The sequence below is a fragment of the Protopterus annectens genome, chromosome 4.part0, assembly GCF_019279795.1.
Source record: "Protopterus annectens isolate FY-2018-M chromosome 4.part0, PAN1.0, whole genome shotgun sequence".
Taxonomy (NCBI): Eukaryota; Metazoa; Chordata; order Ceratodontiformes; family Protopteridae; genus Protopterus; species Protopterus annectens.
Genome location: NC_056733.1, coordinates 1,116,123,324 through 1,116,149,713, shown reverse-complemented (window position 1 = coordinate 1,116,149,713; position 26,390 = coordinate 1,116,123,324). Strand labels below are relative to the sequence as shown.

At 44.5% G+C, this 26,390-nt stretch overlaps 1 protein-coding gene across 1 annotated transcript in view; it reads right to left on the bottom strand.

Annotated features, from left to right (window-relative positions):
• Positions 1–26,390, bottom strand: part of RANBP17 (RAN binding protein 17) — a 4,607,784-nt gene that overhangs the window by 3,158,463 nt on the left and 1,422,931 nt on the right. The window lies entirely within an intron of this gene.

Genomic DNA, 26,390 nt, shown 5'->3' with positions numbered 1-26,390 from the left:
TTTCGGAACATCCAGGTAAGTATTTAGAGTGGAAAGGTCTAGTATGGGTCTCCAGGCTTTGTCCTTTCTGGGGACCAGGAAGAGTCTTGAGTAAAATCCTTGTCCTTGTTCCTGTTGTGTTACTTTTTGAATAGCTCTGATGTCCATGAGGGCTGTAATTTGTTTTTGTGCCTCTGCCATTGATTGTGTGGCATGTCTGGCATACCTTTTAGCCTTGGTAAAGTGTGAAAGTGGAACCTGTAACTTGAGAAACAATATTCAGCACCCATTTGTCTTGGGTGATTGCTTGCCAGTTTTGTGAAAAAAGTGCTAGTTTCCCCCCTAAGGGAGCTGCCAAAAGGGAAGAGTTTGGTATTGGAAGGGGGAAGTCATTGGGACTGTTTCCTGTAAGGTTGTGACTTGTCCTCACCTCCTTTTGGGGTTGAAGCACCCCACTGTCGTGGGGCTGAGATCTGCCTCTTGGGCGTCTGTATCTGCCTCTTTGTGGCCTGTCTGACACTGGAAAGGACCAATTTTTCGTAGGCCAATTCCTGCTAAATCTTTGTGGTTGTACCTGTAAGAAATCCTTCACTGTTTGCATAGATTTTGCCTTATCCTCCATTTTCTTTAATACCTCTTCTGCCTTAACACAAAATAAAATATCTTGCTGTAAAGGAGCATCCAATAATTTTGCCTTAACATGATCTGGTAAGGTTTGTTCCTTTAACCAAGCATGCCTTCGAATCACAGATCCTGTAACTGCTGCTCTACAAGAAGCTTCTAATGAATCAAAACCACATTGCAAAGTATGCTTTCCCACTTGTTCAGCTGCATGCAATAAATCATGCATTTCCTTGTAGTCAGGATGTTCTGCACTAGTAGTCATTTTCTTTTTTGAGACATTAAGTACTGTTGGTATTTAAGCATGTGAAACTGGCAATTTAAAGCCCTCACTGCTAAAGTTGCAGAAGTGTAAACTTCTTCCCCCATCTGTCTAATGCTCTAGAATCCCTGTCCGAGGGAATTGGAGTTTTAGCCATGGAGGCCTTTACCCCTTTGGGACCCTGGGAAATAGTTTCTGGGTCATAAGCAGGGTTTTTATAAAGAAATTTGTGAGAATCAGGGACTCTGTAGTACCTGTCTGGCTTGACTGGAGCAGGGGGTAAAGAATCTGGATTTAAACTGGATTCAGAGAACACATCATCCACAATATCCAACACTGGCAGAATAGCAAGGGGCCTGTGCTGAGGCAATAAAAGAAAGTCTCTGAGCCTTTTCTTGGATTCTGAGTAATCCTGGCCCTCCCAATGGAAATGCTCCCTCATGGTATGTAAAATTTCCCCAAAAGAGTAATCCTCAGGGGGAGAGGCTGAAGGAATTGATTCTTCAGCATCAGAGTCCTCATAGGGGGGTAAAGAGTATCCCTGGTCTGAAAAGGAATCAGAATATATTGAAACCTGATCAGAAGAATCATAGTCTGTATCCTGCCTAGACCTTTTATCAGGAGGGGGATGGGAACCCCTGATCAGAATAATTAAGTCTTCGGCCATTTTGAGCATCTGCTTTTTAGGCATGGAGGCCTGTCCAGGTGAATACTGTACTTGCTTCTTTGTCTTTAATGTAGTTTTAGACTTGGTTGTAGATGCAATGGTAAGTTGTGAAGGTCTGAAAACACCCTCAGAAGCCGATGCCTGCTCAGCGGCTCTGGACCCATCTGAAGGGTTAGTCTCCGTAGGCCCAACACCTTGAGTATCCAGAGGCCTAGGCAACTCCACATAAGAGTCGGTCGCGGCCTGCGGCTCTGAGGTAGCGGGTGTCAGGGGCTGCGAAAGCGCCTCACTGAGAACCGGCGACTGGCCTAGAAGAGGCTTCGTCATCAGTTTTGGGCCTCGGATGCCTGTCCTTATCCTTGCGTTTTTTGTGAATTCCGGTCGTCGGTTGTTCCGACGGCATGGTATAATTAAACCTTCAGCCAAAGTAATGGCGAGCAAAATCAAACTGACGTTTAATAGTGCGTTTGTTAAATCTAGCACAAAACCGGCAACTAGTGACGTCGTGATCTGGGCCTAGGCATGGAATACAGTAAGAATGAAAATCCTTATGAGGTATTTGCTTCCCACAAGAAATACAATTATTAACTTTTACTGACATCGGTCTGAGGCAAGAAAAAGTTTCCCCAACGGGGTACTTAACTTTATTGAAGACTTTGCTTCTGAAAACCGAAACTGATATCTCAAGAGTCGGCCGACCGGCACTTGCGAACTGCTTTTGCTTCGGGCACCGCGTGGCAAGAAAGACTGAAGAAAATGGCGTTGGCTGCTTCTTATATACCCCTGATGCACTGACGTCAGGGAGGAGGCGACAGCAACTGACGCCGGACCAAGACTTTGGAACTCTGGCCGACTGCGGGACCGCCTGACGGCAGGATAACCCAAGTGTAATGACTGCAGCAGTAAAACACGATGAACATCTTTGCTCTTCAGCCTGAGTGCTTTCTGTAAGAATTTTGGAATTACAGGTATCGGGGGGGAAAGGCCCAGGTGTGAGGAACAGTATCCCTTGGTGACTTCCCCGGAGGGAGAATCAGGGCAAAATAGTAGAGCACTTGTTGGTTAGGGGAGAGGAGAACAGGTTGCAGCAAGGCTGGCCCCACTGACGGAAAATCCTTTCCATCACTGTTGGATTGAGAGACCACTCGTGAGGCTGGAGAATACATCCGCTCAGTTTGTCTGCAATCACATTACAACTCCCTAGAATGTGCATTGCTATGAGAAAGCAGTTGGAAGAGCTCACCCACTGCCACACTCTGAGTGCTTCTTGACAAAGGGGATAAGATTTGGTCCTCCCTGTTTGTTGATATACCAAACTACTGACACATTGTCTGTTTGAATTGGAATTGTTCCCACAGGAAGAGCTGTCTGAAAGGCTTACAATGCTAAAAGCACCGTTCAGTTCCGGAACACTGACATGCAAGTTGGCCTCTAAGGGGGACCAAGTGCCTTGGACAGTCTTGCCCAGAAAATGCACCCCACCCCATCTGGGAAGCATCCATGGTCACTATGGCCTTGGGTTTTGGAAGGATGAAGGGGCGGCTCAGGATAATTTCTTTGGAGTAAAATACCAAGCTAGATCCTTCCTGCAATGACTGGTGATCAGAATCTGGTCCAGCATGAGTTGGTATATCATAGACCATTGAGATGCCAGCAGCCACTGTAGACTTCTCATATGATATCTGACTAGGGGAACTAGAGTTGTAGTTGCTGCCACAGAACCTAGACCCTATAAAATAAGTTGAGCGAGTACCTTCTTGCCATGGATTATTTTCTGAATATGAGTTATGATCTTCTGTAGTCTACATGGAGGAAGGGATGCTATGGCTGTTGTCATATTCAATATTGCCCCTACAAGCTCTAAACTCTGAGTTGGAGTCAATTGAGATTTTTCGTGATTTATAGTTATTCCTAGGTATACGCAGGTCTTAAGAACGTAATCCCTTGCCTCTATCAATCAATGCCTGGTCAAAATGGTAATGAGCCAGTAGTCCAAGTACAGAAACACACAGAATCCTTGCAGTCTCAAGTGAGTTGTTACTACTGCCTCACATTTGGTGAACACTCTGGGGGCAGTGGTGAGACCAAAAGGCAGCACCCTGAATTGGTAATGACTGGCTCCCAGCCAGAAATGGGAGGAACTTTCTGGAGAGCTTGTCCATTTTTATGTGGTAATATGCATCCTGAAGATCTATCGAGCACATCCAGTCATCCTTTCCTAAAAATGGAAGAATGAACTGTACTGTGACCATACAGAATTTTGTTTGTCGAACAAACACATTGAGATCCAAAATCTGCCTCCAGTACCCTGTCTTTTTTGGCACTAAAAGGAATCTTGAGTAAAATCCGGATACTCTCTGGTCTGGTGGGACTTCCAGGATGACTTTTTTGTCTACCAGTTTTTGAATTTCTGAAAATGCTGGTTCCCCCTCACATGGTGGAACATTGGGGATTTTTTTGCATATGGGGGAAGAAGGGAAAAGGGTATGTGTATAACCTCTGGAAATAATTCACTGCACCCAAGTTAGCCAGGCGGTTTGGAGCAAGGATAAGCATCCATGACTGCCTCCAGAGGAAGACAATTGGGCCTCCTTTCAGGAACACTGAAAGGGCTTGCCTGGGAAGGATCCCTTGAAGCCCTGGTTCTGCGGACCACCTCTGCCCCATGGATGGTGTCCTCCATTATAGTTCTCCTCTATGCCTCTGGAAGAACTAGAACCACGTGTCCTGGAAAGGCGCTTGGGATTTTTTGAAACACATCTTTCCACCGCTCCTCTGATTCCTGGAAAAGGATATTTGGGGGGGGGGGTGGAAAAATGTACCCCTACAGCAGAAAAGGTCTTACCATCCTTCTCACACCTGGATAAGGTCTCTCTAACTTTTGGGCTAAACAGAGATGATCTGTCAAAAGGTGCATTGACGAATGAAGACTTAAATGACTCCGCAAAGTCACACAGGCGCATCTAGGTAAGTCTCCTTATGGCTGCACCTGAACCAGCCACTCTGGTGGGGCCTTCAGCTGCATGCGCAATGAGTCTCATGGGCGAGTCTGATACAGACTTCAGGGTGGCCAACTGGGAAGCAACATTTTCTTGGACTTCTTCAGCAAAGGCCTTAAGGTGAAGATCGATAAAGTGTAAACCCACATCCAAATCTATCTATCCCCGACACTCCCTGTTGGGTGGATGGACAGAGGAACTCTCCTCAGCTAGTTCCTTTTTGGTGGTGGCTGCTACAACCATGGCATCTACTGCTAAACTTTTAGCCCAGAACTGTTTGTCCTCAGGGGCTGATAAAATTTTGTCTTGTCTCTTGGGGATGGGTTTAATGGTGTCAGGTGCCTTCCACTCCTGCTGAGAGATCAACTGAATGAGCTCATCAGAAGGACATACTGATTCTTCCGAGGAAGGGTTTTGGGACTTCCAGTCACCCCTCCGTTTCAAAATTTCAAGGATGTCTCCAAAGGAGACATCATCAGAAAGTGACCTTGGAGACCCTTCCCCTTCATAAAAATCAGTATCCTCCGTGACGGATTCCTGAGGGGAATCTAAGTGCTTCCTCTTGCACTTCTTTTTCTAAGGATCCTCCTCAGGGGGATAGTCTGGTGAGGTATCAGAAGATGACATAATTTGTATCTGAGAATCCTGCGGACTCTGTACTCACTGCCCCAGTGGAGAAACAGGTCAAATAATGGAATGAGAGAGGGGTATTTCCTCTGAGAAGGAAGGAGATGATTGAGTGACTATACTAGACAAAGCTCTCTCTGCTGCCTCGAAGGCCGGTTCCCCCGAAGAGGGAAGGGAGCCCAGGACCGAGAAAGATTCCCTTGGAATCATGGTCACTCTCTGCTCTGATGAGATAGCCCCCCAGGGCAGAAGCCAGAGCCAAGCTGAACCATGCTGATGCTCCAAGGTGCAGGGATGGCTCCAAGAAAACTGGAGTTGACTCCTGCCCCTCAGAGCCAACAGAGCAGATGTGGCCCCGGGAGGTCACCAGATCTAAAAAAACAAAGAGCTCAGGGTAATCACTGGTTCCGAAGGAGTTGAGATCTCCAGAACTGATGCAACCAGCGCTGGATGACTCAAAGTTGGGAACACAAACCTCAGTGGAGGTCAAAGGAAGAGTATTTATAGCTGTAAAAGGTGGTTCGGCACCCAAACCTGCAGAGGTTGTGGCTAAAGGAACTCCTGTTAAACCTCACCCCCATAGGACTTTCGTCACCAGTCTCTCCACATCCACTTACATAAGGCTTTTGGTGGAAAGGACTGATATTACAGATGGTGATTTAGGCCACTGTAGGAAAACTTCAGGAAATTCACCTATGAAGGGATCAACAGAAGGCGAGTAAGTTGTCCTGGGCAAAATTTCTTTTTGTACTGCATCATTACTCGGTGCCGAAGTGGTCGGTGCCAATGAAGAGCCAGAAGATACTATGTCTTACGTCGAAAGTTTTGGCATCAATGCTTCATAGTCAGGAAGGGTTGTCTGTAATGAAGATTTTCTCAGTACCAAAGGTTTAGATCATGAGACCATTGGTTCCGATACACTTTTAGGAACTGACATTTTGGTTTCTTAGGTGACAGGCTCCTCTTTCTAGCCTTCTCCACAAAGAACGAAGAAGGCGAAGAAATTATTTGTCTTACTCTCTTAATGATCAGATACAGCCTCTCCAAGGATGATCAGAAAGCATTTTTTAGTAATACTCGTAATCTCAAAAGCCTTTCAGAATTAACTTGCTTTTTTCTTTCTACCAGGGCTCTGTGACTAAAGCCATGGCAAATGCTACAATCCTCCTGTAAGTGGACAGGACCCAGGCAATAAGCACACAAGTGCAAATCAGAGAGAGAAATCATGTGGCCACACTTCTGGCACTTTTTGAAGCCAGAGGGACCCTTAGACTTTTCAGCCATGATAATGGAAAAAGAAGGCACACACCACAGTCACACTGAAAAGTACAGAAAATGCACTCAACAACCAGAACAGTTAGGAAAGGTTTTTTTTTTTTTTACGAAAGGAAGAAAACTATTAACAATGCTAGTAAAGGTACACGAAGTGTACGGAAAGGGACTATCAGCAATGATAGTTGGAGGTGCACAAAAGTGTACGGAAAAGAGAAAAAACTAACTCTGAAGGAGTAGAGAAAGACAAAAAGAGTATATATGGCTATAAAGGGGTAGAGAAATATATGACAGGATTATGAAAAATATTAGAAAATTATCAATAAGGTTTATTTAGCTCGAGAGCTATGTTGTATGAATCTGCCTTGAAAAGCAGCAAACGAGATGAGGTAACAGAGAGAGGGATTGAGGGTACAGGTGAAGCTCAAGAGTTTTTGGCTTGCGCAAGCTGTAGTAACGGCCGAGTCAGTTTCAATGTAATCTCGTAAGCACAATGCAACAACACACTGAGCTGATTGTGAACGATGTTACCCACAATGAGGGTGAAGATTTAGCAAACCTACTGCCTGATATATTTAGCTCTACCTTTATCCTTCTATTGTCAGTCTGTCTCTCAAGATATACCTGAAACAGGCTTGCCTCCAGCTACCACACAATTTTTATATCCAAAAAGTGCTATCAAAAGCTAAAAATACCACATCAATGGGTCCTGACGATATCCCTGGATGCATCTTAAATAGCATGAAGCACAATTCAGCCATACCTCTAACAACACTGTTCAAACCTTGGACTCCATATGGGTTTTGTAACAAATGAATGGATAACAGCTACATTCATTCCCCTGTTTAAAGGAGGACCTTCCAAAGTCCAAGGCAATTACAGATCTCATAAGTCTAACCATCCTGATTATACAAAGCCATGGTAAGGCTTGCCATGGAATTAATCAATCAGGACCTAGGGAACTTGCTTACTTAACCTGGTGGATTTTTTGAAAAAAGAGCTTTTCTCCCCAGGCCTCCACTGAGAATGGGTACTTCAAGAACCAGTTTGGCTTTTCCGGTAAATAAATGCCAAATAAATAAATAAATCAAAGCTCACCAAAAGCAATGCATGAAGGCAAAAATGGTACACATCGCATGATACAACCTGGCCAATGTTTTGACACAACTCGCCACCCAGACATAGTAGAAAAGCTGAATAAACCCTTATCACCAGCTAGATTACCACCTGGTTCACAGAGAGGATGCAGATAACCAAAATAGGGGAAGTTACCTTCACAAACAGACCAGTCACCAGTGGAGCCCCCAGGGTTCTGTTTGGCATCCACTTTTCTGAAGTGAAAGCCAATACCAATGGGCACTGAATGACTAAGTTTGCATATGACTGCAAGTTAGGAATGGTCAATGAATCCCGAATGTCTAAGCCATTCTGTAGGAAGGTTTGTCTCAAATAAATAACTGGTGCCAGAATCATTGACTGAAACTAAATCCCCCCAAAATTTACCACTGCATCATTTGGGAAGTCCTCTAACCCAGGGAACTACAGCATTGACAATACAGCTGTAAGAGTTGACACAGTTGTTCGGATTTTGGGAACTCGCGTAGACAGTGACTTAACTTTTGACCAACATCTGTCAATTTTGTAAGAAAGTCTTCTATACTGTACAACTTATAAACAAAGGGACTGCATCTAAATCTAGGGATGGCACTGACTCCCTTTACTCAGCCCTCATTAGGCCAGACATTGAATATAATGCCCTCTTCAGCATGCATCTGTCCAGACACATGCAGCAACTGCAATGCCCACAAAGATACCTTACTAAAAGGATACAACTCCTAAACAACATGTCCAACATGGACCGACTCAAAGCCCTGTCATTACATTCAGTATTCTACAGACTGCTAAGACGTGACCTGTTTCTGGCATACTGATGGATTTACTGCACATCAGCAAATCAAATGGCATTAGAAATACTCAGTCCAGAAATCTAAACTTCTTCTGGAACATCAAATGGTTTGGAGGGACAGGTATATCTACAAAGGATACCGCTGCAGTGGAACAGACTCCCCACCCACATAAAACAAAGTTCATCCACAGTTTCTTCTGTGATGCACCAGTGAGAGGCAGGCACATTGGGAAGACAGTAAGTACACACACAGTAAAGTACAATTTGGGGGCATGCACATTGGGAAGGATAACAAGTACACACACAGTAAAGTACAATTTGGGGGCATGCACATTGGGAAGGATAACAAGTACAGTCACAGTAAAGTACAATCTGGGGACATGCACATTGGGAAGGATAACAAGTACACACACAATAAAGTACAATTTGGGGACATGCACATTGGGAAGGATAACAAGTACACACACAGTAAAGTACAATTTGGGGGCATGCACATTGGGAAGGATAACAAGTAAGCTGACACACACACACACACACACACACACACACACACACACACACACACACACACACACACACACACACACACTTTGAGATATGAGTTATGTACAAACACATTCTAATGTCCAAATAAGGTAGAAGAAATCACCACCAACCACCTAATATCAGCTACTAATAAGGCCCTTAACAAAGGGTGTCCAATTTACTGTGCAATATTATTATTATCCAATTAGTAAGTATGACAAAATTATCACTACACAAAACAGCCACAGTTGAAAGGTTTAAAAATATTTAATAATAAATAATAAAAACACAAGACAAATCTCAATTCAACACAGTGCTAGTCAAGAGTTCAGACATCACAGGAAAATGCTTAAAATAATACTGTAGAATAGTCTGACATAAATATACAAAACAGCCAGGCTAAATTTACTATTTACTATCAATTTCTAAGAGAAACAATGTTCTAAATAACTTACATACATACAGAGCAAAGGCAGAGTACTGGTGAGTAGATGTGCTCAGGTTCAGACAAAATCCAAAATGCTCTGATTCTCTGAGAGTTTTAAATTGATAATACATCACTGCTGACTCATTTTATATTACATCATTCTTAACAGTTCTAATTTAGCTTCCCAGGCTAACAAAAACTCAAAATTTACATTTCTTTTTGTAATGTGCACCTGCAGGAAGCCACAGCAACAAAAGACATTATACATGTAAAAGCTAGCAATTAACTCTGGTCTCAAAACAATAGAAAGAATTTGCTGGTCCAGACATGTAGTCTCCGAGTTTGAGATCAGTTATACAGTGCTTGACATATCAGCTTTCTTCCAGCAGAGTACGCTGTGGTTACATTTTTGAAGCTCAGTACAACATATAGTTTAATCATAACATATAGTTCTCTTTTACATTTGTAAAACCAGCCTGTGGATTATATTAATATTTACAAATCACACAGAATTATTTACAAGAATATATCTGGCTGGGCTGGCAGCCTTTCAGTTTTTCACATCTTCCATAATGCAGAAAACCTATACATTTCTGTACCTCATACAGAGTGGAAAGAATATATGAGGAAATTACTGTTGTGTAACTAACTTTACTATAACAGTAGATGTTCAAATGATCGCTGCTGCAGTAGCCTTAACTATATATATTATACCCTGCCAAGGACAGGCAATCAGCTTCCATAAAAAAAAAGGAAGTTATGTATTCACCATAACATTCCATGTTTGTTGTCCATCTCACCATTCATTCTTACTTGGATGGGTTCAGAGCCGATCCTCGGCTCCGACTCGGCCGAATACACAGCTGGAAGTCACAAACTTGGCTGTGGCAGATAGGTATCCCATGATGCAGTGGTACAACTCTCCACATCTTGTTTGCTGCTAACTTACTAATGAGTGACATAACACACACACACACACATATATATATATATATATATATATATATATATAATTATGAGTTTCTACCTCAAGGAGAAACAAACTGAGTCAAGGAGCTCCTGTAAGGAGGAAAGATAACCACCAGGTTCTCCAGGAGTCCTCAGATGGGGGAAAGAGGGAGGGATTGTAAGAATGAATGGTGAGATGGACAACAAACATGGAACATTATGGTGAGTACATAACTTCTTTATGTTATGTTGTCCTATCTCGCCTTCATTCTTACCTGGATGGAACAGCGTCCTTAGCACCTTTTCTCTGGGTGGCTCACGAGAGTACACCTTTGAGCACAGTGGAACCAAAAGACACCCTGTCCCTGGAGGCCAAATCCACTTTGTAATGAGTGATAAATGTAAGAGGACTGGCCCAAGTAGCTGCAGCACAAATACTGTCCATAGACATTCTGACCTGAAAAGCATATGCCGTAGCTAATGCTCTAATTGAATGACCCCTAATTTTGAATGGCAGTTCTCTATTATTGGAGGTATAGATAATGGTGATGCATTTTGAGAGCCAATTAGAAAGGGTAACTTTAGAAACCGGCACACCTTTTTTTGCCTCAGAGAAGGAGATGAACAATTGGTCAGATTTCCTGAAATCTTTAGTTTTATGCAAACAGAATCTCAGCTGTCTATGCAAGTCCAAATGGTGGAGTCTATACTCTGCCTTGTTGCTATGATTGAGGAAGAACACCGGGAGCTCAATGGATTGATTGATACTGGCTTGACAGCAAACCTTAGGCACAAAGGAGGGACTGGTTTGTAACGATACCCTGTCCTTGTGAAAGATCAGATATGGAGGTCTAACTGACAGTGCTTGCAACTCTGAGACACTTCTGGGAGATGTTACTGCTACTAGAAAAATGGTCTTCCAGGAAAGTAATTTGAGGTCGCAAGACGAAGACGGTTCAAACGGTGGCAATGTAAGTCGAGACACAACAAAATTTAAATCCCAAGGAGAAAGTGGTTCCTTAAAAGGAGGTCTCAATACGGAAGTGCCTTTTGAAAATGCTTTTCCAAACCTGTGTGACATTAAATTAGGAGAATGGTCACCAATGTGGAAATTTGAAATTGCAGCCAGCTGGACGCTAATAGTTGCTGCAGCAGCACCTTGTTGAAAAAGTTCCGCCAGAAATTCTAGTATGGATTGGATAGAAGCAGAGAAGGGGTCAATGTTTCTACTTTGAGCCCAGTGAGAAAATATTTTCCTCTTGCTAGTAAATAATCTTCTAGTAGAAAGTTTATGAGAAGACATCAGAATGTGTTTGACTGTTGGAGTAACGTTTTGAAGCCTGACTAAACTGGGAATTGGAGCAGTCATGCTGTCAAGTTGAGGGTGCGGAGGGAAGGACGAAGTGCACCTGACATATGTGACAGCAGGTCTGGAACTGGGTCCAGAATCCAAGGCTTCTCCTGAAGATGAGGCCAAAAGAAAAGGAACCAAATCTGTCGAGGACAATGTGGGGCAATGAGAACCATCCTGCTTCCCAAGGATTTTGCTTTCTGAATGACTGGGTATAAGGGGAAATGGAGGAAAGGCATAAAGAAGTCCCGAGGGCCAATCATGAACAAGTGCGTCTCTCGGTGTCTTCCCTGGCGGGGGAATTAGGGCAAAGTAGCTGGTGCACTTGGCATTCATGGGAGTGGCGAAAAGATCGCAGTAAGACTGACCACATTTCCAGAAGATCTCTTCCACTATGCTCTGGTTTAGAGACCACTTGTGAGGCATCAATATTGCCCTGTTGGCTTGTCGGCTATCACACTGGATTTCCCTGGGATGTGCGTTACTACTAGAAAGTGCTGGGAAGAAACTGCCCATTGCCAAACTCTCAGGGCCTTGCGACCAAGTGGATACGGTTTGGTTCCTCCTTGTTTGTTTATGTACCAAACCACCGACATACTGTCTGACTGTATAGCAAATGTCCCTTGTGGAAGAGAGTCGTGAAGTGCTTGCAATGCCAGAAGCACCGCTCCCATCTCTAGAACACTGATATGCAAGTGAGCCTCATGTTCCTGCCATATACCTTGGACCGTCCTTTCCAGATAATGCCCCCCACCCTATCTGGGAAGCGTCTATGGTCACTGTAGCCACAGGCTGTCATGGAATAAAGGGTCTCCTGATGGTCACATGGTTGGACTGGATCCACCACCGTAGGCCCTTTTGCATGACTCTGTAATTCTGATCAGGTGGGACATCGGAAGTTCTTGAAGTGACCATTGGGAGAACAGGAGCCATTGAAGGATTCTCATGTGCATTCTGGCGAGAGGAACTAGTGTTATGGTCGAAGCCACTGTCCTTAGGAGTTTGAGAACTACTTTTGCTTTGACTTTGTCCTTCAGAAGAAGGTGAAGTATTTTCTGCCTGAGGGCTGAAAGTCTGTCAGCTGGAAGACATGCTATCATGGAAACAGTGTCTAGGTCTGCGCCTATGAAGGTAATATGTTGACAGGGCAACAAGGCAGATTTTTTAAGTTGACTGTTTTGCCTAACTGAGCACACATTTTCAAAGTTACATCCCTGGCTTGATGGAGTAGATGCTTGGTGGTGGTAGTTAGGAGCCAGTCGTCCAGATACAGAAACACTTGGAATCCCAAACCTCTCAAGTGAGCCATGACTACTGCCATGCATTTGGTGAACACTCTGGTGGCTGTAGTGAGACCAAAGGGCAGAGCTCAGAACCGATAATGACTGGCTCCCAGCCGGAAGCGTAAGTAACTCCTTAATGCTCTGTCCATATTTATATGGTAGTACGCATCTTGGAGGTCTATTGAGCAAATCCAATCATCTTTCCCTAAGAAGGGAAGTATTGACTGCAGTGTCACCATTCAGAACTTTGACTTTCTGACAGATTCGTTTAACTTCATGAGAACCAATATGGGTCTCCAGTCCTGTTCTTTTTGGCACCAAAAAGAATCTTGAGTAAGTTCCGAATCCTGTTTGGTCTGCGGGGACTTCTTGGATGACACTTTTGTCCAGCAACTTTCTGATCTCTACAGTTGCTTGCTCCATTAGATTGGATGGAACATCCGGGACTGTTCTAATTTGTGGGACAGGATGGCAAAAGGGAATGGAATATCCTCTGGATATTGTGCTTTGTACCCACTTGTCTCTTGTGATACTTTGCCAGGCTTCTGGGTACAAAGACAAACGTCCCCCGACTGCCTCCGGAGTAGAGCAGGCAGGCCTTCTTTCAGGAGCACTGATAGGAACGTCCGCGAAAGGAATCACGTTTGCTCTGGCTTTGCGGACTCCCCCTGGCTCTAGGACGACGTCTACCACTGTTACCTCCTCCTTTGCCCCTGGGGAAGTATTCACCTCGTGTGCCTTGGAAAGCTCCCTGGGATCTTTTGAACCACATTTTCCCACTCTTCTGACCTTTAGGATAAGGTCTTGAAGGTACGGAAAAACGTACTCCAACGGCAGGGAGAGTTTTCCCTTCCTGCTCGCATCTGGTGAGTGTGTCTTTTACTTTGAGTCCAAAGAGTGAGGAACCAAAGCGGGCATTAGTAAAGGTAGACTTAAAGGGCTACGCAAAATTGCACAAGCGCATCCAGGAGTGTCTCCTCAAGGAAACTCCTGAACCCGCTGCCCTACTCGCTCCATCCGCTGCATAAGATATCAGTCTTATGGAGGAATTGACGATAGAATTTAAGGTGGATAACTGGGAGGAGACTTTCTCATTCACCCCGCTGCTAATGAACCTTGTAGAGTATCTCCTAGCTTTTTCAGGAGATCTCTTTGCAGCCTTGTAAAGTGAGTGAGCTAGTTCAGCGATTGGAGAGTAAAGGTCGCTGACGAAAAGACACGCTTCCCGTATCTGTCCATTGTTCAAGAATATTTGATCAGAGGATGAACAGATGAGGATGTCTCAGGAAGTTCCTTCTTGGTGGCTGCTGCCACCACCATAGCATCTACAGGTACTCTGTTTGTGAGAAAATCTTTTCCAGTAGGGGGCTAATAAAAACTTGTTTGGCCTCAAAGGGACTGGCTCCATACTGTCAGGTGACTCCCATGCCTTTCAATTGACCAAGTCCATAAGTTCATCGAAAGGCGGAGACACCCAGGAGGCTGAAGGTTGAGATCCAAAGGCCTTCAGGTACACCGACTCATCAGAAGGGGTGATGGTTTTCCAGCCGTCTCTCTGTTTTAGGATCTCCAGGATATCTGCAAATGAGATATCATCAGAGGACGACCATGGGGACCCTTCTGACTCCTCGAGGTCAGTATATGAGGTGTTGGACTTATCAGGGGAGTCTATATGCTTCCTCTTGCAAGTTCTCTTCTGAGGGGGCTCATCAGAAGGGTATTCTGGGGAGGCCTCGAAAGAGAGGGGTTCACCCAATGGGGGATCCTGAGGCTCTGGACCTCTGCTGTCCTGTGGATAAGGTGGTGCCTACACAGTAGCTGGTGCCTTGGGGGGGACAAATGCTGGTATCCTTATGTAGAGCTGTAGAGGGGGACAGCACACTCCTCATCAGCTCGAAAACAGACCCCACTGGTTCCGAGGATGGCCGTGGCTCTGAAGAGACGGAGGACACTCCAGGGAGATCAGTTCTGAGGCAGATGTGGGAGCCGAGCTCACCCGAGCCGACTCACCAAGGGGTAGACTCAGAACCAAAGAAGTTCAAGCCCAAGCATCCCCCCCAGGACTGGCCGGAGAACTCCAGCTCCCAGACACTCCAGACAGCGCAGAGAGAGTCAGAGCAGATGTCAGTTCTGTAATCTCTGAAGGGGGTCCCAAAACCGACGATTCTACAGTAGGTGGTACCAGGCACTCCAGCTCTGATGGTCCAGCTTGGCTCGGAGGAGGAACCATAGTGGATGTAAGAGTCTTGGGAGGCTCCGAGACCTGATGGGTCGGAGCAGAGAACAATTTTGCTGGTGCCGGCGACTTAAGGAGTCTGTGCACCACCCGCTCCACGTCAACATCAGAGAGGCTCCTAGTGGACCTGGAGGATAGAGAAGGAGAATGAGATCTCTCCAAAATGGGAGATCTCAAAGCAAGAGAGACTGGTGGAACTGTCAATGGACCGACTCTGAGACATGGTATCTTGCGGCTCCGAAGACCTTGGAGCTGAAGAACCAGATGGTTTTGAAAGTTTTGACAATTTTTCTGGAGGCTCAGCCTGAGCCAAAGAGACAGGTGATGGTCTTTTGGGTGGTTTGTCCTTCTTTGAAGAAAAAGAGGACGCAGAAGAAGAAGCACTCTGCACAGCTTCATCAAAGGTTGGCTTTAAGAGTCCATTTAAAATCAATTTGTTTCTCCTCTCCTGTAACACGTGCACTAAAGGAATGGCAGAAAGTACAATCCTCCTGTAAATATATAGCCCCTAAGCAGTATATGCAAATGACACGTCCGTCTATAACTGACATTTTCTGTGTACATTTTTGACATTTTTTTAAAGTCCGAAGGCTTATGCCCTCTCTCCCTAGAGTCTTTAGACATAATAGAAGAAAGTACCCACAGGGATTACAAAGGCAACTAACTTTTAGTTATGTACTCACCATAACTTCAGATGTTTGGGATCCATCTCGCCTACATTCTGAATGATGGGTTCGGAGCCGATCCCTCGGCTCCGACTCGGCACGCTTATGCCAAAGAGCGAAGTCTCTTATTGGCTGAGCTTACTATATCCCAGGATGCACCACTACCAGTCCCCCAGATCTAGTTTGTCCGCATACATGCACACATGCATACCCTGCTTATATAACATCGTCAGATGAACAAGATAAAAACAGTGGAGCTCAAAACCGTTCAATCTCTTCTGATCTGCAAGGCAGGGGAAAGAGGGTATCAGGAATGGCGAGATGGATCGCAACCATCTGAAGTTATGGTGAGTAGACAACTAACAGATGTTATGTGATCCTATCTCCCCTACGTTCTGAATGATGGGACCGCCCCTAGCACCTGAATCCTGGGTGGCTCACTGGAAAACACTCCTGAGTACCGTGGAACCAAATGAAGCTCGTCCTCTAGATGCCACATCCAATTTGTAGTGGGAAATGAAAGTGTGCGGATTGGACCAAGTAGCCGCAGCACAAATTTCCGATATAGCGAGCTTGGAATGAAAGGCTATAGAAGTAGCCATAGCTCTTGTAGAATGAGCTTTGATAGATGATGTAAGTTGTTTATTCAAGAAGAATAGGCCTGAGTTATGCAATCTCTGATCCATTTTGAGATTGTAGCTTTTGTAATGGTTTGGCCCAATTTATTATCTGAGAAGGACACAAACAACTGGTCTGACTTGAAGTTGCTGAGTCCTGTCTAAGTAGAAGCGTAATTGCCTGTGAACATCCAATTTATGGAGAGTATATTCTGCTTCATTAGAGAATTTTGGAAAGAAAACTGGTAGCTCTAGAGATTGTTGAAGACAGAAACTAGAACAGACTTTGGGGACAAAGGATGGATTAGGCCTAAGTGATACTCTATCCTTGTGGAAAATCAAGTACGGTGGTTTAATAGACAGGGCTTGAAGCTCTGAGACTCTCCTTGCAGAGGTAATAGCCACTAAGAATGCCGTTTTCCAAGACAGATATTTTAATTCGCATGTAGCAGCCGGTTCAAAAGGGGTGGATGTTAATGCACGAAGCACCAAATCAAGATCCCACGGAGGTGCAGGATGAAAACTGGTGGTCTTAACAGACTGGCACCTTTAATGAACGTTTTGCATAGTCTGCTGCTCATCAAAGGAGGATCCGTGGATTCATGGAATTTCGAGATAGCAGCTAGTTGGACTTTAATAGTTGAGACAGAAGATCCCTGATTAAACAGGGATGTTAAGAATTTCAAAACCTCTGGGACAGGAGCAGTGATAGGGTCTAAGCCCTTGAGTTGAGCCCAGATAGCAAACCTCTTCCACTTACTGAGGTACAATTTGTTAGTGGTGGGTTTGTGGGTCAAGATAAAATGTGAACAACTGCCGGGTCTAGTGTGTGCCTTCTAACTAAGGTTGGAAGTGGAGGAGCCAAGCTGTCAATTTTAGAGATTGAAGGGACTGATGCCAGTGTCCCGACTGATGGATTAGCAAATCCGGGATCAGGTCTAAGGTCCACGGATCGTCCACTGCATGCTTTTTCAGGTAAGGAAACCATATCTGACGAGGCCAGTATGGGGCAATCAGAATCATTGAAGACCCCAGTTGAGAAGCTTTTGAATAACTTTTGGAAGGAGTGGAATTGGAGGAAAGGCATAAAGTAGCCCTGTTGGCCAAGGTTGTGCTAGAGCATCCATGGCTGGTACTTCCTGATGTGGAATCAAGGAGAAGAACCTCTGGCACTTGGTGTTTTGTGGAGTTGCAAATAGGTCGCAGCACGGCCCCCATCTCTTGAAAACCTGGGCTGCTACTGTGCGGTTTAGAGACCATTCGTGAGGAGAGAGAATTGTCCTGCTTAATTTGTCCGCCAATACATTTGACTTTCCGGGATGTGGGTCGCTACCAAGAAGCGGTTGGTAGCTACAGCCCATTCCCACACTCTCATGGCCTCTCTGCAAAGGGGATGATCTGGTCCCTCCTTGTTTGTTCAGATACCAAACCACCGACATGTTGTCTGTGTGGATGGCGATGATGCCCTGAGGAAGAAACTTGTGTAAGGCCTGTAGGGATAGAAGTACAGCCCTCATCTCCAACACGTTGATGTGGAGAAGAGCTTCTTCCGGAAGCCAGGAGCCCTGAACTAGCCTGCCCAGACAATGCCCCCACCCTATCTGGGAGGCATCTGTCGTCAGGGTAACCACTGGAGGGAGAACAAAGGGTTTTCCCTGATCCAAGTTGGATGTTTGAAGCCACCAGCGAAGGTCCCTTTGCATATTTCCGTAATCATGATGTGATGATTGAGGGAAGATCCTGAAAGGACCATTGAGTTGACAAGAGCCACTGAAGAATCCTCATGTGTAACCTTGCTAGAGGAACTAAAAGAACCGTGGCAGACATTGAGCCTAGAACCTGTAGGACCATCCTGGCTGGGGCTTTGGATCTCGAGATCAGAGCTTGAACTTGGCCCTGTAAAGTTCGGATCCTTTCGGCAGGAAGAAAGCGCATCAATCTTGAGTCTATCTCTGCTCCTATAAACTTTATGCGTGAGAGGGCAGCAAGACAGACTTTGACCAATTGAATGTAATCCCTAGGAAACACCCAGGAGATGGTGGCTTTGAGGTTGTCCATTAGTAGATGCCTGGTGGTGGCAGTCAGGAGCCAGTCGTCGAGATAGGGAAACACTTGGAATCCAAGACTTCTCAGGTGAGCCGTCACTACTGCCAAACACTTGGTGAACACCCTGGGGGCTGTGGTGAGACCAAAGGGCAGAGCACAAAATTGGTAATGACTGACTCCCAGGCTGAAGCGCAGATACCTTCTGGACGCCTGATGTATCGGTATGTGATAATAGGCGTCCTTGAGGTCTATGGAGCACATCCAAACATCCTTCTCCAACAACGGGAGAATGGATTGTAACGTGACCATTCGGAATTTGGATTTCGCGACGGATTGGTTCAGTCTGCTGAGATCCAATATTGGTCTCAGGTCCCCTGTCTTTTTTGGCACTAAAAAGAACCTGGAGTAATTTCCTGATCCGATCTGGTCTGTGGGGACCGGTTGGATGACTCCTTTTTCTAGCAGCTTTAAAGCTTCTGCGGCTGCTATTTCCCTTTGACTGGGTGGTGGGTCCGGGATTCTCTTGGACGGTGGGGGTGAGTATTTGAATGGGATGGTGTAACCTCCGCAATGATCGCACCCATCTGTCCTGAGTGATTGACTCCCAGGCATTTAGGTGCTTGGCAATGACACCCGACTGGCTCGAGCAGCACAGCCGGGCAATCCCTCATGACGTGTGGGAGGCTAAAGAGCCACGAAAGGACTCGCGGTCTCCAGAATTGCGGGCCCTCTGCCGCCTCTGGGACGGCGTCTCCCTGAAAAATTTCCCGCCTCTGCCTCTGGACGGGAATCTTCCTGCTGTTGGGAGAAAAACTTGCGAGATTTTCGAACCACATTTTCCCCTCCTTTAGCCTTGGGGTAAGGCCGAAAGGGAGTGGAATAACGGGCACCTACGGCAGATAACGTTTTCCCTCTTGCTCACAGCGGTAAGGGTGTCTTTCACCTTGGGTCCAAACAATGAGGACCCATCAAAGGGAGGCCCGGCTAAGGAAGACTTGAAGGCCTCCAGAACTGACACAAGCGGAGCCAGGCTTGTCTACGAGAGCCACGCCTGTGCCTGATAGGAAATGAGCCTCATGGACGAGTTAGAAATTGACGAAGGATAGCCAACTGAGAGCTAACGGACTGGGCTAGCTGCTCAGGTAGGTTACCGAGAGGGAATCTGACAACTCCTTGACCAGATCCCTCTGAAGCCTGGTAAAATGTGCCAAATAATTCAGAGACCTTAAGGTAAAGGCCGCTGAAGTCAGGGTGCGCTTCCGCACCTATCCATACTCCTAGACTCCTTATTAGGAGGATGGATGGACGCTGAAGCCTCTGCCACGTCCTGTTGTGTAGCAGATGCCACCACCATGGCATCTACAGCCACGCCTTTAGTAAGGAACTCCTTCTCGGGGAGCAGATAAAAATTTATTTGGACGAGAAGGGACTGGTTCCACGGTATCTGGATGTTCCCACGCTCGACAAACTAAATCCAGAAGCTCGCCGGCGGAGACACCCAGGAGGCGGAGGGCTGAGCCCCAAAGGCCTTGAGGAGCACTGATTCGTCAGCAGAGGGGGTTTGGATATCCAGCCGCCTCGTTGTTTGAGGATCTCTAAGATGTCTGCAAATGAGACATCATCCGAGGACGACTGGGACCCCTCCGCATCATCCATATCAGTGTCCGATGTAATAGACTCGGGGAGTCCACGTGCTTCCTCTTGCACGATCTCTTCCTTGGGGTTCCTCTGAAGACAACTCGAAGAACCCTCAGGAGGAGGGGAACCCCACTGGGGTAACCTCAGGCCTCGGGCTCCGCTGGCTACGGACAGGGGAACTGCCAAAGACCCAGTCTCCACGCCCAGGAAGGTGCTGGTAAAACCGAGAGATGGTCAAGAGGACTTGGCCAAGGCACTCCTCATGGCCCTGAAAGCCGGACCCCAGAATCCTGGGAGTGTCCGGACTCGAGCCGTGATAGCCGACGGAAGTCCCGCAGCCAAGCACCGAGGGAGGCTCGGAACCGAAAGCATAGGTCCCAAACATCACCCCGGTCCAGCCGAAGAAGTCCGCGTACTAAACTCGGACCAAGGCCGGGTTGGAGTAAGGGTCGGAGCCGACCCTGAGATCTCCACCGGCTCGAACAGCACCTGCTCCGACGGAGCCGAAGCGGTCGGAGGAGGAATGGCAACGGGTGGGCCAAGGTCATCGGCTCCGAAACCAGCTGGGTCGGAACCGAAACAAATTTTGGAAGACTGGGGACTGGAACAGTCTTTGGAGCACCCTGTCTATATCAGAATCCGACATCCTCGAAGACCGAGAGGAAACAGAACGGGTTCGAGAAGGCCTCTCCATCGGCCCCAAAGGGCTAGGGGACCGGCTCCGAGGCGACTCGATGAGTATCGGCGCCGAGGGAATACTCACAGCAGATTCCATCGGTGCCAAGGTAGACTTCGGCGCCGAGGAGGAAGTGTCTGAGCGGGCGACCCTTGTCGGCTCCGAGCAGTGGAGCCGACGGTGACCCGCCTCGATGTCCCAGCCATCGGCTCCGAAGCCAGAGGAGTCGATACTGGTGGCATCGAGGCAGACCGTTTCAACCTCGGCCCAAGTCTTTGGAGCCGAAGGAGAGGCCTGCCTAAGTTTCTTGGCAGCCGGGTCGGACGCACTGGTCGGAACCCGAGCCCTTTTCTTTTTGGTTGGAGCAGGAGAGGATGCCAAGGCTTCTTCAAAGGAAGGTTTAACTAACCCCTTAAGAATCAATTTATTTTTCCTCTCCTGGAGGACCCTTGAGGAAAAAGCGTGACATACACTGCATGACTCCTGCAAGTGCTTTGCCCCGAGACAATATACACAGAGCGAATGATCGCCTGTGATAGACATTTTAAACCCACATTTCGAACATTTTTTAAAGGCCGAAGGCCTAGGGGTTTGAGACATGATGATACACAAATCTAGTCACTCTGACAGGAAAGTACACTAAATTTTTACTGCTGATAAATCTAAGCTTACAGTAATAACTAATGCAAACACTTCCTGTAAAAAAGAACAGGTAACTCTAAACAATTATATAATTACTAGAGACCCTGTAAAGTATTAAGGTTGACAGTCCGGGAAGGCCCTGGATGGAGGGGGGGGGCCGAAAACAAACTGAACCCAATCACACACAACAATTTAACAATCCAAATCGTATACAAAGTTAGCGATAGCCGTTAAAACAGCTTTTGTGAGCAAAAAACTGACAGAAAAGTTAGTTAATAAAACTACTCAGCCCAGCCAGCTCGAGACCACGTCTTCGCAGGGAAGCGGCAAACGAGATCTGGGGGACTGGTAGTGGTGCATCCTGGGATATAGTAAGCTCAGCCAATAAGAGACTTCGCTCTTTGGCATAAGTCGGAGCCGAGGGATCGGCTCCGAACCCATCATTCAGAATGTAGGCGAGATAGGATCACATAACATCTAAGAATACTGATATACAACACAGTCTAAGTTAATAAACACTGCACATCTAAGTGTAAGATAAAATAACAGACGAACTTGCTCTGACAAAAAGACAATCACTACTAATACTACCAGCCCTCTAACTAAAATGGGCGATTAGCTCTCTAATTTAAACGAGCTAACAACTAACTAATTAACTAACTAACTGTAAGAGTATACTAAATAACACACCACTACAATAAACTACGGCCAAACAACAACAACCAACAGCAGAAGGAGATAACTTGAGCTACACATTAAATCTAACTATCTCATTTCATAAAAATACTATAAAAGTACGAATCCTAAAATGTTAAGCTAAGTGAAAAGAAGACAAAACTTAGCCATGGCCAAAAAGAGCACATCCAACCTCATAAAGCGGCAAACGAGATCTGGAGAGTTAAACCACTGCATAATGGGATACCTATCTGCCACGAGCCAAGTTTGAGACTTCCAGCTGTGTATTCAGCCGAGTCAGGAACCCATCCAAGTAAGAATTAAAGTGAGACAGGATAACATAACATCTAAGCATATGAGATTTGGGAGACAAACTGAAAAGTGCGTATTTAATGCAGCACACAGTGATTGAAACTGTAGATTCATTTAAGGACCTGTATATATGGGTAGATCCAGCTTTGAGTTATTCTAATTATATCAACCAACTTGTTAATGATAGTTGTAGAACTACAGGTTGTATAAAAAGATTTGTAAAGTCTAGGAAATCAAAAATGATGAAGTCATTGCTCTGATAACTACATTAGACCCAAATGTGAGTACGGATAATAATATGGAAACCTTATAAGAAAACAAGCATGAGTTAACTGGAAAGAGTACAGCTGAAATACACTAGGAGCTTCACTGGATGTGAAAATTTAAGTTATTATGAAAGACTAAAATATCTGAACTTGTACAATGTCTAGTATACACATTTAAGAGATCTTATTCAGGTATATAGGGCATTTTGAGAAAATTACGTCTGGGAATGTTTGGGGGTTATCATCAGACAGCCTGCAAAGAATATTCTATAGGAATGAGAAGTATATAACTGGTTCTCTGAGACAGCAGCTAAAGCATGTAACAGACTACCAAACTACATTAAAGCAAGCACTAATTTAGATATTTTTAACAACAGACACTTATTACAGGAACAACCGTTTTGGTATACTGCCGGGCTGATAGACATGATAAAACCACGAGCTAATAAAAAAGAAAAACACACGTAGCGGATAAACGGGAATACTTTATTACACGGATTAATCTGTGTACTAAAGTGAGTTCCCGTTTATCCGCTACTTTTGTGTTTTTGTTTTTCATTATATTGCCAGACGTGAAGGGCATTAATGCCTGTGCTTGAAATATTGGTATGTATGTATGAACAGTGAGCAGTATCAAGCAACAAGGAGACATCAACGAGGACTAAATGGTTTATGGTTACCTGACTTGAAAGGGTACTTTAAAGCTAAGCTGGACTATTTCCAATCACTAGAGTACTTTTTTTTTGGATCAATGGAAAATGTTTCATTGGCAAAGCCTCATTCTGGACTTTGTTACTGTTAGAGAAGACTGGGATGCAGAAACCCATAATTTTGTTGGCTCTTATTTTGTTGGGAAAACTTTTTTGTTTCTTCTTCAACCTATTCTGCATCCAAAAATTATTCTGATCCTCCATAAACATTACGAGGACAGCTGGATATAGCAACTTGAATCTCACATCTGCTTCTTAACATTTCCTGACTGATTGGATAAACTTGCATCTCATTTGTCTAGTGTACAGCAAATAATTATTTTCGACAGACATTACGGTGTTGTTAAATTTTAATACCTTTTCCTTCTGTCACAGTTTAATCAGGAACAGCTCCTTCTATCTTTCTGGTGGTATGACTGCACCTTCACTAATATAGGTCTCAGCTGCTTTCTCGTGATATGGACTATACACATATCATGTGCTTTCTCGGGTAACAAGTCCTGTTGTGGAACACCAGTCCAGTTACTTATTTGCATGCTCATAAAATGAATGCAGTCAGTTCCTTTCAATTTCTCTGGTAGGGCAAAGGATTTCAGGGTTTCTCTATGTGCTCTCTCTTCTAATGTTACTATTTTTTAAAAAACTCTTGAGAAGCCTTATGCTCAGGCTTTTCCCTCATTTCAACCTCCAATTTAATTTAATCTAATGTTACTATTTTTGAAAAAAATTCTTGAGAAGCCTCATGCTCAGGCTTTTATCTCATTTCAACCTCCGATTTCTGCAATTTAAATTAGCTCATTCAAACAGCTACTTAAAGCTTCTGTTACTTGTCCATACTTTTACCATTTACTTCATATATTCTTCCAATATCCCACTTACTGTAAATACCTCTGAGTGCATCCAATTTTCTCATCTAAATTACTAGAAATCACCTCCTATACTAAAACTGAAATTGAAGTGCTTTTTGCTTAACTGCTTTAAGGTTATTTTCATTCAGAGTTTTTTCTTCCCTTTTCCAGTTGACTTTTGCTTACTTTATCCAACTTTCTTCTTTGTTGACACCTAGGCAGTATAATTACTAGCCAGTAACTGAATTTTACCCTGAAATTACTTTTTTAATAAATTCATGGGATAACTGTAAACAACCAGCGGCTCAGTGTACTATCATTTGGAAGTCTGACTTGTTCTATGTTTTCTCTCATACCTTTATCATAAACCCCCCATTTTTTACTCATCCTTATACAACAGCCTCATTTATCCTTCCTACTTGTACTCAATCATAATTACCCTGATATGGTAAAAATAGCTTTTCCGTTATCTACACTGTCCTGAATGTTGCTCATGCCTATTACTTGCACAGTGTTTACTACTGTTCTGTTGTAATTACACTTACTGCATAACCTTCTAAGTTAAAAAGTGTAATTCTTTCAGTTTCATTGACTTGCTTTTTTTTATTGTTTAGTCAAATGTTTTGACCTAAAGACAGAGTATGCTTATACTGTAAACACCATCACAATACTGCACAGCACACATTTCAGAACATCATGTTATTACACTAATGTAACATCATAGGTCCTATTTGCTGACCATATGACTTGCACCATAACACTTGCTACACATTTCACTACTGTAAAAAACTCTGTTCATATAATGCACAGCCTAATCAAAGTCCTAAAGATGGGTATCTGTCAAATCCACTGATGCCACAGGATAATTAAAAATAAACTGCCCTAGAACTGTTCAAGTCAAAGTAAGAGGCACTGGCAAATAAATGACTTGTATCCAGGCATGGGTACAGTCATTTCACCCATGTGGTCTATGCAACAGAGTCCCTGGACACATAAGGAACAATGACATCAGTAAATCAGGTTTGGCAGTCTTTAGAACGGTAAAAGAACAATAGTGATGTAGCAATGCTCACAGCACACTATATTCAAAACTTTAACAATAACAGTTTCCCAACACGTACAAGGTCAGAATGGTCTGCTAGTACAAATCTGAATAAATACTGCTAAATTCCTTAACACACTGCATATAAATATACACATATCTATCTATCTATATGTGTGTGTGTGTGTGTGTGTGTATGTATGCATGTATATTACATGCCGACAAGCTAGATACATTCCCAGTTGAGTAAAAAGACAAATGTAACAGTACTGTGTGAGGGAAAACAAACATGTCACAGAGCTGTTTGTGTTCTGGTGCTGTCAACCAAGCCTGTGCCTGTGCAGAATTAATCAGCACAATCACACTAACATGATGTTTCACTCACACAGAGAAAATTAATTATTTAATGCAAAATTACACACAAAACTATAACTTTTAACACTGAAAAATAGTCTGTTGTGGACTCAGGTGAACAGAGCTAGGGGTGTGCATAGAACCAGAGGCATCTGTAGCTTTCCAATGGAGACAGTAATGAGCAGCAAAGTACAGTAACTACTAACACAAAACATCAACAGAATTGTTTTACTTACAAATAAGTCAATAAAGAGAACTGGAACAGGAAAGCAACCAAGGTGCTTAAGGGAAAGGTAGCCCTTATTACACAATCATGTGCAGCAGGAAGACATCAAAGATGAAAGTTACTGGGGTAGTATCTTCAAAAAGCACGTCACCTGTGTAAGTGCAAATGTACAGGGGAGCAGTAGGGTGCCAAGTAAGCATAAGGCTTATGTACTCTAAAAGGTGCAAGGTGCTTTCTATGTTGCTTTCCTCTCTAAATGATGATAAGACCTCTTTGAAAGGTTGGGAAAAATCCAGGAGGGAGGCTGTGGGCTGGCAAGAGAGACTCAACTGACAGTACTACTCTCAGGGAGCTAGTACAGTGCAATGAACTGTAATATGAGACAGCAATGCTCACTTACCTGTGCAAGGACCTTCCTCAAAAGTAATGTTTAGGTCCCTCATTGAGGAATCTTTACTGCCCTCAAGTATCCGAACATTAGGAATAAAAATGGAATTAAAATAAAATGTTATTAGCCAAGGTATTAACAATCAGTCAATGAATGAAGATGGTTCATCATATAAGCCAGAA